The sequence below is a fragment of the Canis lupus genome, chromosome 13 (genome assembly GCF_003254725.2).
Source record: "Canis lupus dingo isolate Sandy chromosome 13, ASM325472v2, whole genome shotgun sequence".
Lineage (NCBI taxonomy): Eukaryota > Metazoa > Chordata > Mammalia > Carnivora > Canidae > Canis > Canis lupus.
Genome location: NC_064255.1, coordinates 14,161,375 through 14,174,085, shown reverse-complemented (window position 1 = coordinate 14,174,085; position 12,711 = coordinate 14,161,375).

The following is a 12,711-nucleotide window of genomic DNA, read 5'->3' as shown; positions in this document are numbered from 1 at the left end:
CATATCTCTCTCTATATATACATATATATATAGAGAGAGAGAGAGTTTGTGTGGGGGGGAGGGGGGTTAGAGAGAGAGAGAGAGAGAAATTTTAAGCAGGCTTCACAGCAAGCACAGAGTGCCTGGCATGGGGCTCAACCTACGCCCCAAGATCATGACCTGAACCAAAATCAAGAGTCAGACCACCCAGGTGCCCCTAGCATTCTTATCATCTCTTATGCAAGGTTAAAAAAATAAATCCAGAAAAAATACAAATTAGGCGCTCATTGGGAGATTGAAGATTTGATTACAAAATCTTCATACATATATAATGAACCATTACACAGCCATGAAAATCAGTAATATTAAACTACACACAATAGCAACAAACTTTGTAGCATAATACACAAGTTGAGAAAATAATAAAGGCAAAAATTAGAATGTTTACTATGAGTAAAGAGCAAAAGTGAGCACACAAGTATATACAAATTATTGTATATGTTATATATTGTATATATATTCTCTGGTTTGGTGTACATAGGTGTTCATTCTACTGTGAGAGAATCAAGTAAAATAAAACACAATAAAAATAAAATAATATCATTCACGGAAAATGAGGATATACTTCAGAAAGGATTTTAATTAAGCCAATTCTGTGCACCTGTAGTCCTTAAAAAGAAACTTTATCATGCAGGTTTTATAAATTGGATTTTGGATAATTTTTTTTAGCAATTTATTCTGTAACAATATGTCTTGATTGTATAATACACTGATGGATACCTGCTATGCCAATTAGGGAAAGACTGATCACTTCAATTAAAATAGTCCCTTTAATATTGAGATGAAAACTTAGTTCCATCTGAAGTCCTCTTTGGCATAAGTGCATTAGAAAGGTAAAATACTGCACCATATTAATTTTATATCAGTGTTGGCAATTACCAACCTCAAAAGAATAAGCAGAAAAACTGCTTTAAAATCTAATTATCATTTACTTGTTTCAGTGATAAAGTCTGAGATTTTATTTAGAGCTATATTGGATCAAGTGGAAATACAGACTCTAATACAATTTTTTAAACATGACACTTGGGTTGATTTTTTTTTTTTTTTACTAAATCTTGCTTCATTAACATAAATATTTACATATTTGTCCTCTTGGCTGAGTTTTTAAGACAAGTCAGTAGAACTTTTATGTTGATATGGAGGTGCTCAGCTGACATTTATGTGTCCCACCCTGTATCTCTTCCATATAATGAGCTTATAAAACAACCCTGGGGAAAGGCACACCTAAAAGTGGTACCAAGAAGATATTGCCTCTTTGTTATTTTACCCTAGAGTTAGGTCAGAAGAGTATAAATTATTCTGGTTGTAAAGTTTGGCCAATAATATATTTGGAGAAAGTATATTAAAGGAAACGGAGAAATGGCCTAATAGAGCATAGTCAATACTTTGGAGTCAGATTGACCTTGGTCAAAATGCAAGCATTCTCTATTATTGGCTGTATGCCTTAAGAAGTATTACTTAATCACTTTGTCTGTCTGTACTTCTGTCAAATGGCATATTAATCATTTCTACCACTTATGATTATTAAGAGATCAATATATGTACAATAAAGCATTTACGTGAGTAGGCAAGAGAAAACATTAAACATTTTGTTATTTTTTATCAAAACCAACTGACTAAATCTTTCATAGAGTGTGTGTGGGAGAAACATTGTACTATTTATTATGTATACCATAGAAAGCAATAAAAATCTGTCTTGTCACTGCTGATAGTTAAACCTAAGCAAGATTTTACAATAATTTCAAGATACTAACTTTTTTTTTCAGTTCTAAAAGTCTAGTAGAACCTAATATCTATCTCTTACCTATTGTAAATACTTTCATCCTTCAAGTTCAGGCTTAAATCAGGGTCCAAAGTCCATAACAGATAGACAAAAAATGGGTGTGCTTTTGTTCATTTTATTTCTTTGGCTTGCCCATATACCCCGATTCCCTGAGCTTTCAAAGAATGGGCACATTTGCAAGAGGGGGAAAGAGGAAAAAAAATATTCCTGTTACAACATATCAGTCAGTGGTTCTTTCTTGGCAGTCACCTTCAGATATAGTAGCTATCTGTATACAGTCTTTTTCCTCATCCCAAAAAACTTGTGTGGATTATTATGGAACTTAGTCTCTTTCTTGGTCATGCAGTTATTTTCACTGTTGACTACTTACTCACTACCCCCCTCCCCAGGTATTTGGCCAACCACTCCACATAAATTTTCTTTTTAATATCACTTCCACCTCCTTTATATTTTTTAATGAAAGCTCTTTTCAACTAAGTTGATGGAATATTCATTCTCAGTATCCATCTGCAACCAATAGGAAGTAGAAATCTTTGTCAAGCCATTAGATGATGGCTTTACTTCCATTCTTGCCTTTCCGCTTCTATTTGAAATCAGGGATAGGTCTAGCCAGCCTAGAGTATGAGTAGAAACCAGTTCACATGACAAACCCAGATCCAAGGAAACCAATGTCAAGCTGCTTTAAATTTCTCTGAAGCTTATCTTCGTTATTGCAGAACATGAGTGAATACGTTCATTTCCTCCCCCCACAGAGCTATGCATTGATGTGGACTGTATACTGTCAATTCTCTCTATGAAATCCCCACTTCTGTCATTCCTGATCAGCCTCCTTGACTTTTCTTATAAAATTTAGAAGAGGGATGAACTAAGAGTCACGGAGTAGGTTTCATAACTTCTTGGCTTGTCTTATGCAAATGGTCTTGAACCTGTTATTTGTGGTCAAAGTTCAGAAAACTAAGTCACATTTAATATTTCATCGGATCCTGCTTCAAGAGAAGTTAGAAGTCTAACTTCTCTGCTAATAAGTAACAGAAACACAATCTGACCACAAGTCTTTCAATAGAATAAATCTTTAAATGCAATAGATATAGATGCATAGATAAATATAGATAGATCTAGAGATACAGGTCAATAGATACACATATCTATAGATGTATCTATGTATCTGTATCTCTATTCACAGGAAAGCTTAACTATGCAAAAGTATCTCATGCAGAAATGTGCAATGACAAGAATTCATACAATTCCTCTGTGCTCCTCTTTGCTGCAAGATTTTTTAATAATTGGATTTATAATTTTGTGTTATAAAAGTCAAATTTCCTCTGAAATATGCATTTATGTCTCCTCTTTCCAAATATTTTAAGCCTTGTATACGAAATCTTTTCTACTTCTGATTTGACAAAAAATAAAATAAAATAAAAAAGAAGCCCTTTAATAAATTTGCTTTTTATTCAGTGAAAGAAAACACAAATAAAAGTGAGACTGGGTTGGCTTTTCTTCAGGTTGTTGCAACATAAAATATGGGCACTTAAAATAAGAAAATCACAGTAAATCCTACTATAGATAATACTGACTTATTTTTAGATGATACATTTCTTCCCTAAGGGAATGATCTCATATGCTCTACCTCTATATTTTAACTTGTTAAATTGACTTTAGGCTTTCCCACTTCCTAAGGATAGTTTGCACACCAGCATTACTGTCCCAAGTACCTAGTTATTCCCAGTCTATTTGGTGTGATTTAATTAGAAAACATGTAATGAAACAACAATGATGATTGGAAGATAAAGCACACTGTCATGGATAAAATTATCCTGGACGGGGTGAGTCGTCTTGGGAAACCAAGAGAACCAACACTTGTCTTGGGAAAACTTGTGACATCTATTTGTTGATCATGCAATTGATGATTCTTACAACTCAGTTCTATTTCCTCACCATTTGCATATACACAAATCCATTTCTAAAATTCATAAATCAATAACAGAATGAAGTGAATCCTCTATTTTTCTTCAATTTTGATTATTGTCCAAATGGCATTTATACTTAAAAATAAATCCAGCAGCTCCTGGGTGACCTACTTGGTGAAGCAATCTCTGTGGGCTCAGGTCATGATCCTGGGGTCCTAGGATCCTTGGTCCCAGGATCCTAGGTCCCTGCTCAGCAGGGAGTCTGCTTCTCCCTTTCCCTCTACCCCACCTCCCCTCGCTCATGCTTGCTCTCTCTAATATATAAAATCTTTTTTAAAAATACTGAGGGCAGCCTGGGTGGCTCAGCGGTTCAGCACTGCCTTCAGCCCGGGGCATGATCCTGGGGACCCTGGATCGAGTCACATGTCGGGCTCCCTGCATAGAGCCTGCTTCTCCCTCTGCCTGTGTCTCTGCCTCTCTCTCTCTCTCTGTCTCTCATGAATAAATAAATAAAATCTTTAAAAAAATACTGAAGTGTATAAAAAGTTCATCTTTTGTACATTTTGAATAGAAAAATACCAAAAAACATGACCACAACAAAGTCCCCTGATGTGTTTTAGTAAGACTATTTCAGGTAGATTGCAGAAGGACATGTTTACAAAGTAAGTCTTTTAAGTTAGCTTCGGAATGGCAAAAAATATATAGACATACATAAATATATAAGCATGCACACACACACAAAAACACATAATACCTTTGAATTTGGTTTCTAAAAAAGACACAAATACTTCTTTCCCTATGGGACTGTACCTCAAGCAATGCAAGTAGCTTAATTTTACTTATTGGCATACTTGCATTCCCTATGCACTGTAATTTTATTTTTTTACTTTTGCATTTCCAACATCTAGCACAGTTCACAGCTTAATAAATATAATTTTTAAATTTAATTTTGTACATTTAAAATAATAAATATATTTATTTTATTTATATATTTAACTATATTTTACATATATATTTTCAAGTGTAATTATATTTAAATTTACTAATTAATGGCAAAGAAAAGTAAAAACAAGTTTGTTTCCCCCCCATATGTTGACCATTGTCTTTAAAATTTCAAAAATATGTTCCTCTTAAATTCTTTATAGCATATTAAGGTTTAAGCTTTATTTTGTTGTTGTTTATTACTAAATGAAAGAGTATGCAAAATTCTACGATTTACTTGAAAACCACATTCTGTATCAAGCCTTGTGAATTTTCCTACCTACTCTCAATTTAGTGGCATGAGGTAAAGAAGACATAGTCCTTTTTAATTTCTTAAATTGTTGTTGAGAAAATCTCATCAGCCAAAACAAACAAACACCCTGAAAGGACAATTTACAGGAGGCTGTGTGATGTAATCAAAAGGGACCCAATACGAATTGCTGAAAGCATTGCTCTTGGGCACACTAGAAGCCCAAACTTGTGAGTTAATTAGAAATGAACTCAAAGAGAAAATAATGTAATATAAAATCTAACTTCCTCATTTTTCCTGTGTTGTAAAAGATCTCCTTATTTCAAATTACCATAATTTGTATCTAACTTTGTAATGTTTTCATTCTTCACTTAATTGGGTTACTTAGTCTCCTTTATATAACCTCGCCTTTGCATCTAAATTTAGGTAAATGAAGGTAAAGGGTTAAGAATGCACATTTTCCATTATGTGTTATGCAAAATTCAGAAATTATTATTTTATTTACTTATTCATTTATTTTTACATTGGATAGGAGGAAGGACAGTATGAAATATTTCAGGTATTAGTAGATAACATCAAACCAATTAGAATTTTAAAATGCAGCAGCCAGCTAAATGGTCTGATAAGGTGTTTTCTGTCTCATCCTTTCATCTGCCTGTGGGTAGTTTAGAGGCTGTTTTCAAATAGGGATGCAACTGTTGACAGATAAGTGGTTAAATTTTTATGATTTATAAATGATATAAATTATATAAAATTATCTGAATCTGTCCAGGAACAACACATGTTTGACTCCTATATTGTTGATTTGAACACAATACAGTTAATCTTCCAGATGAAAAGTGTCTTTCTATTGTATCCTCATATTCTTTATGCCAGGGACCATGATTGTCAAGGAGAATGTATTCCAGTTAGTTATGTCAATCTCTATAGCATAGTGTAGTCTTAAGTTTACAGACAACAGACAATTCCTTCCACCATGTCTATGTATACTAGACTTTCAAGAAAAGTTAGGTAGCATTACCATCATTAGCTTTACTCTCAAGATCTAACTGACTAGTTGAAGAAAACATATAATAATATATTATTATATATTATATATAATTATTACTATAATTGTATTACTATATATAATATAATTTTATATAGTATTAAATATAATATTAAATTAGAATACTCAAGATAAACTATGCTATATTCAATTATAATGTAGATTGTAGTTATGGAAATTTTTAAAGGTTTACAATATACATTAAGGAAATTTCTAAATGTTCTGATACTTTTATAGATGACTTAATTCTTATTGTTTATGCAATGAGGCTTACTGCTACTTTTTCTTTTTTAAAAAAAGCATTTTAAGGGGCACCTGGGTGGCTCAGTGGTTGAGCATTTTTGCCTTTGGCTCAGTTTGTGATCACAGGATTCTGGGATTGAGTCCTGCATCATGCTCCTCACAGGATCCTGGGATTGAGTCCTGCATCACGCTTCTCACAGGGAACCCTGTCTATGTCTCTGCTCCTCGCTCTGTGTCTCTCATGAATAGATAAAATCTTAAAAAAAAGAAAAGTATTTTAAATACCATGACACTTGCAAACTGGAAAATTTTATGTGCAATATTATTTTATTATTTAATTTTATACCCAAAGTCATATCTCTCCAGCACCTTTTTTCTATAATAATTTTATTACATTAAACCCTTTTGAACATGATCATATTTCACCTAATCCTTAAATTAACTAAACAATAGTAAACATTTTAAATTTTAATGTTTTCTTTGCTTTTCCATATCGCCTTAATATATCCATTATCCATTCCCATATGTATCACTTGTAAAGAATTTTGTCATTATCTTAGGATATCTTTGGAATCTGCACATGAAAACAGATTTGACAAGTATGTGTTAATTATTTGACACAGGATAATTAATAAGAATAATGGAGGTAGTTTTTATAATGGGAAACTGAATTATAACAAGCTTAAGTGATTTACCAAAGTTGAAAAAAGAATCCTTACTAAACTTGATCAAAGTTGTGTAAATATTCAAATATCAAAGTTTAGTATCCACTGAAATCATAAGATTATGACATAAAGATTTTCCTCCTTTCAAAATTCCATTTTTAGTAGTATAAAATTCGCACATCCTTGAGAATGATAACCATCATATCTTATTGAGAATTTTTGTACAAACTAGCTCAGCTATAGGTCTAATATAATGACATTTATAGGTTCTATGAAGGTAAAAATGTAAAAAAGTAGATGTTCTCACAATTTTTTTTCTTGGGAAACATTTATAACCTTGAAAATTTTTGAGGAATGCAGAGTGGTTAGATGGCTTAGGTCTATCAATATTTACTATATTAATAAACATATGATTATTTTAAAATATTGATTTATGTTATTAAATATAACAATAAGCTCATTACATATTAACTATTACCAATTTTTGTGAAAAATAAGTATTTTCTAAATTACGAGCAATATGTAAAAAACATTGTTTGCAGTTTTTGCAATTTTTAAAATATTTGGCTTAATAGAAATTAGCTGGTTTCTAATACCTGTGGTCTGCATTTCAATATATGGTTTTGTAATTTTTGGTTAAAATATAAGAACAAAATCTGGCTTCATATAGACATAGTGGTAAGAAAGAGGAACGACATTTTAACGTCTATTAAAATAATCATCAATATTCTCTTTGTTACTAAATAACACTTAATGAGTCAGAATTTCTTAAAGGTTTATTGCCATGTGTAATACCAAGTCATAAATACCATGGAAAATTTGTATTTTCCTACATTCTACCTTACACTTTACTCAGGCATAATTTTGTAACATTTTGCATTGCTATTCCATCTTTTTTAACTTCATCCAATGCAACATCAAGAGTTGGTATTTGGAAAATATTGGTTGCTGAGTTAGGCAGATCTTTCATATTTTGACACGTCATTACATAGTATCCAAAATAATCACAATCATTATTATCACTACTTTCATCAAAAAGAGACTTCGGTGGCTTAGTGGCTTCGGTGGCTTCGGTCTGCATTTGGCTCCGGGCATGATCCCAGAGTCCTGGAATTGAGTTCTGCATCAGGCACCCTGGAGGGAGCCTGCTTCTCTCTTTGCCTGTGTCTTTGCCTGTCTCTGTGTTTCTCATGAACAAATAAGTAAAATCTTTGAAAAAAAAGAGAGAGAGAAATTTAAGTATTCAGTCTATAATCTGTCAATCTTAAGTGACACAAGTTTTCCCAAAATCTAATTTTCCCTTAAAAGCTTGAATCTTAGGGTTGGCAATATTATAATTTGTTTTTCAAACAGACATTTCTTTATTTTTTTTCAGAAAACATTAGTCTAATGTCCAAGTCTGAAATAATCAAAGTTTGTCTGCCAGTTGTTTTCCCAAATACAAATGGGATTCCAATAAAAAATGGCCAACTGGGCTCACAAATCTCACAATCACACAAGCACTTTTCTTCAATACAACGATCATCTTCATATATGCATCAGAAGTGCTTTTAGTCTACTTGCCCTTATGTCACACAGAATATCGAAAAACACATTTACTTCGGGTTGACAGTAAGTACAATCATTAGTTTTTCTGTTCCATGAAGGACAATCTTAAATGGATCGTTTTTTTTTCTTTTTTTTTAAGATAATTTCCTAACAACGAAGAATGCAATGACAATTAGTACCTTTTGAGAATACTACTTTGATTTGTACTAAAGAAGCATCATTTTTATACACCATTGGTTTTACAGCATCAGTACTTATGTCAACATAGTAGAAAAGATAAATAATCTCTTGGTTTTATAAAAATTGTTTTGAGCTTGCGAACATCTTGACAAGAGTCTCTTAGAGTACCTACAAGTCATAGGTAGACCACACCTTTAGAAACTCTTTAGTAAAGAATGATGTATAACAGGGATTTTTTATATTAACAGCCATAAAATTTAGTGTTACTGAACTTCATAAGGTAAGTTAATTTTAAGAGGCTTGGAGAAAGAAAAAATCAGGTGTATGATGTTCTTATATCTATTTCTGTTACACACACATGCAAACTTTAGAACAATATAGAGCTCCATGGGCTCACTCTCATGCCTTTCCATTTTCAAGACAGATTTTGACATAGTATTTCTTAGTTTTATTAATTGCATACTTAGCATACAAACTTGACTACAAAATAAAGCAACAGGGGTTCTATATTAATTTTTCCATTTACGCTCTTTCAATTCAAATATTAAACCAGCAGATATATAATAATTATGTCATTCTATATCATGATAGGGAGCATGGAAGGAAGGAGGAAGAGGGTTGTCAAAGCTTAGAAAAAGATGTTTCGTTCTCGAAGCAAACAGATGGAGTAGATGAGTTGATGTACGCTTACATCTCTTTCACCACAAATTTGCCTTAGGCTGACTCTGTTTATCTTTAATTCTAAAATCAGACAAGTGTAACCGTGCACATGGGTCTGTTTGTTTTGCCCATGTGTAGCTTACTGGAAATATTGATGTTTAGTAAGGCTTATGATTTATCTAAAATAAAAAGTGGATATTTCATCCCAATGTAACCCCAAAATGGGACAGATTGAAAGCAGCTTTCTCCCTGTTAAATATAAAACAATAGAAGTTGTTAGTCATAATAAAATATAAATGATGTCATTATCAACATCCTTGAAAATGGACTTAGGAAGCAACAATGGCTTATAAAATAGTAGAGAGAAAAATTCTCTACTAAATACTTTTAATTGGACCAGAAAAAATCGAAGGTAATGAAATTCAGTTATCTATTATCAGACAAATAGTCCTAGAATTTAATTCTTTTGGTCCCAACTCAGACCTTTAATCGGGACCCACAATTCACGACAATGCAATGTTTTGCCTCAATGATACACATACAATTCCACTGTAATTCAGATCCACTCAAATGGAAGAAATTACTAAGAAGAAGGAACACTCCATATGCCCTATATTAAAATTTAATTAATAAATGCACATAAGTAGACAGTAATATAACATATACACATATAGTGACATTTAATATTTAATAGTGATATTTAATATTTTCACATTGCAATTAGTTTGTAATAGATTTATTATTTATCTCTATATAAATCTTGATTCCACTGTTATCTACTATTTTAATAAGTATTTCCTCTTGTGACCTTTTTGCATGTTTCCACATTGTTCTACTAAACTGAGTAGCCTGTAAACTTAGCTAATTTGCAATAGAAACTTTTTTAAAAGGAACAATTTTTGCCTTAAATATGACCACATTTTAGGTTATTTTTGATAGTTCAGAAAAATTAATAAATAGTACTGAAGGTGACATGATTTGACTGATTAATTGGAGAGAAAATTCAATACATCTTATGTCAGTTAATGGCTTGATGTATTTCCTAAAAAGTTCATGTATTCATTTTTTTCCCACTCTATAATCACTGATAAACTCACAATGGTAGTAAAAAAGAGCAGTGTTAACTTTTCCAGATGTCCTTTAGGCAAACAGATTTTCTGATTCTAACAATATTTGAGAAAAAATTAAAGAGACACAAGTTATTCAAAGAAGCAGTCAAATTCAATGCTGTCTTGTTAAAGATTCAATTAGAGAAAACGGAGAATTGTTTTCTACCAATGAAAAGAAAAAATAAATAAAATATAAATTTCAGTAAATTAATGTTTGCTTAAGTGGTTATTGTATCAACAGAATTTTTGAACATTGAAAACTCATCTTTATCATTCTGTCAAAATGATTTTATTTAATTTTAGAGCAGGATTATCATTTAATCTTGACCACAATTATTCAAGATGGAATCTCAAAGTCCTTAAATATTTCCTTGAATGTTCTACCCTCAAATCTCACATACACACAAACTTCTGTAAAGACATTGGATCTAAAACATGAATGAGGTAGCAGTCACACATATTATAAAGTTGAAGGGAGAACTGTATATCCACATACCAGTACCTTTATTGCATGAAAGTGGAACACCATCTAATTAGAACACTTGTAGAGAATATTTTGTGCATTCTGGTTCCTTCTAACGAACTCATTAAATCCCAATAGAAATGTCTAGATCCCTGTACAATTCTTTTTATAAACAATCACCAGATGGTGGATGATTGCAGTACTTTCTAATTTACCATGAGATTTTTAGAGACATTTCCTATCAAATTTTTATGGTTTTGGTTTGTGGAAGTTGTTTATTTCACTGTTTAAAACAAAATCCTGCTTTTTATTTAATACTTTGGAATTTTTCCTAACCACACTCTTTTCTTTTAAATTATGATTATATATCTAGTTTACATTCTCCTCTTAAAATGTTAAAAAAAAATATTCCACAATATGTGATTCAATCTATTTTGGCATACAGATTTAAATAGATTTTATTCAATAAAAACAGTCACTAGGTATTTTTGGAGCATCTATATTACGCCAGACACTATGGTTCAAATGAGCAATAATGAGGGTCTTCTCCATTTAAAGCTTAAGATAACTGTATCCAGAGATACCTTTGGCCATCTTGGTGACTATCTCTTCAGGAAGATTCTGCTTGAGGCACAGCTTTTTCATCAAACGAGTCCTCTATTACACTGGCTTCTGGTGTTAGAAGTATTAATGGCATGTTGCAAATGTATCTTCTATTTATTGCTGAGGTACACTCATCTTTTAGTTGAAGGAATAATATGTTGTCAGCTTTAAATATCCCCTTCTCACATTTCATGTACATTTCATCTAAGATAAATTCTCTAATGCTCTAGGCAGACAGATAGTAACATTCTGCACCTCAATTCATCACTGGGTTAAGCTTTTTGTTGTCTTATAATTATTGATCACTTTATTTTAAAAGGTGGGGGAGTGTGAGGGATCAAGCTATGTTCACAGGGCTGTCCAAAATATTTATTGGAATTTATGCTTGAGTGTTGACATATTTACACAGATCCAGAAAAAGGCACCCACATATAAGCAAAGTAACACAGGAGGCATGGTCTGTAGTCTAGAGGCTATATTCTGTTCCAATCCCTAGTCTCATAGAACTAAGAGGGTAAATATTACAAACAAGGTTCTTGAAGTATCTGATAGCAATCACACCTCTATCACTGTGTGTGTAAATAGAATCTGAAGATCAGAGAAGAAAACCCCAAGTTGTAATTTTGTAGTAAAATGAAAAATCATTTTCATACACATGGATTCTTTTTATCCCTTTCTTAAAAAGTAGCATGTGCCCTTTGAATGCTACTGTTGATTTCTTCACCCCAAATATATCTATATTACCACCATACCATGATCCTTGCAACTGTGAAGATTCTCTGGAACAGTTATTATTTTTTTAATGGAGATTATCTTTTCTTTCTTCATGAGCTAAAGCCACTGAATTAATTGAGAGACATGTGATTGTCCAGCTTGGTTCTTCCAATGTAACACATCTAAGCCTTAAGGAATAAATAAATGTATACAGATTTGAAACTATAGTTTCTGAGCCTGGGGAGGGTGATTTTACTCCCTGAACTCCAATCTCAATGAGAAAATTCAAAGAATCTGCTTCTTACCTTAATCGATCCTAAGAGTTATACTCAAACATTTTATAGCTATCACTTGCTAAATTATTTATTTTATGGTGGAACAAAACTTGTGAAAATGGATATGGCATAACTTGATGTTAATTCTAAAAGTATAGGGAAGCACTATCTAAAATGTAAGAGGGATAAAATGTGCAAATAGAACTTGTCACAATCTCACTTGGAACTCAAATTTTGAGCCTT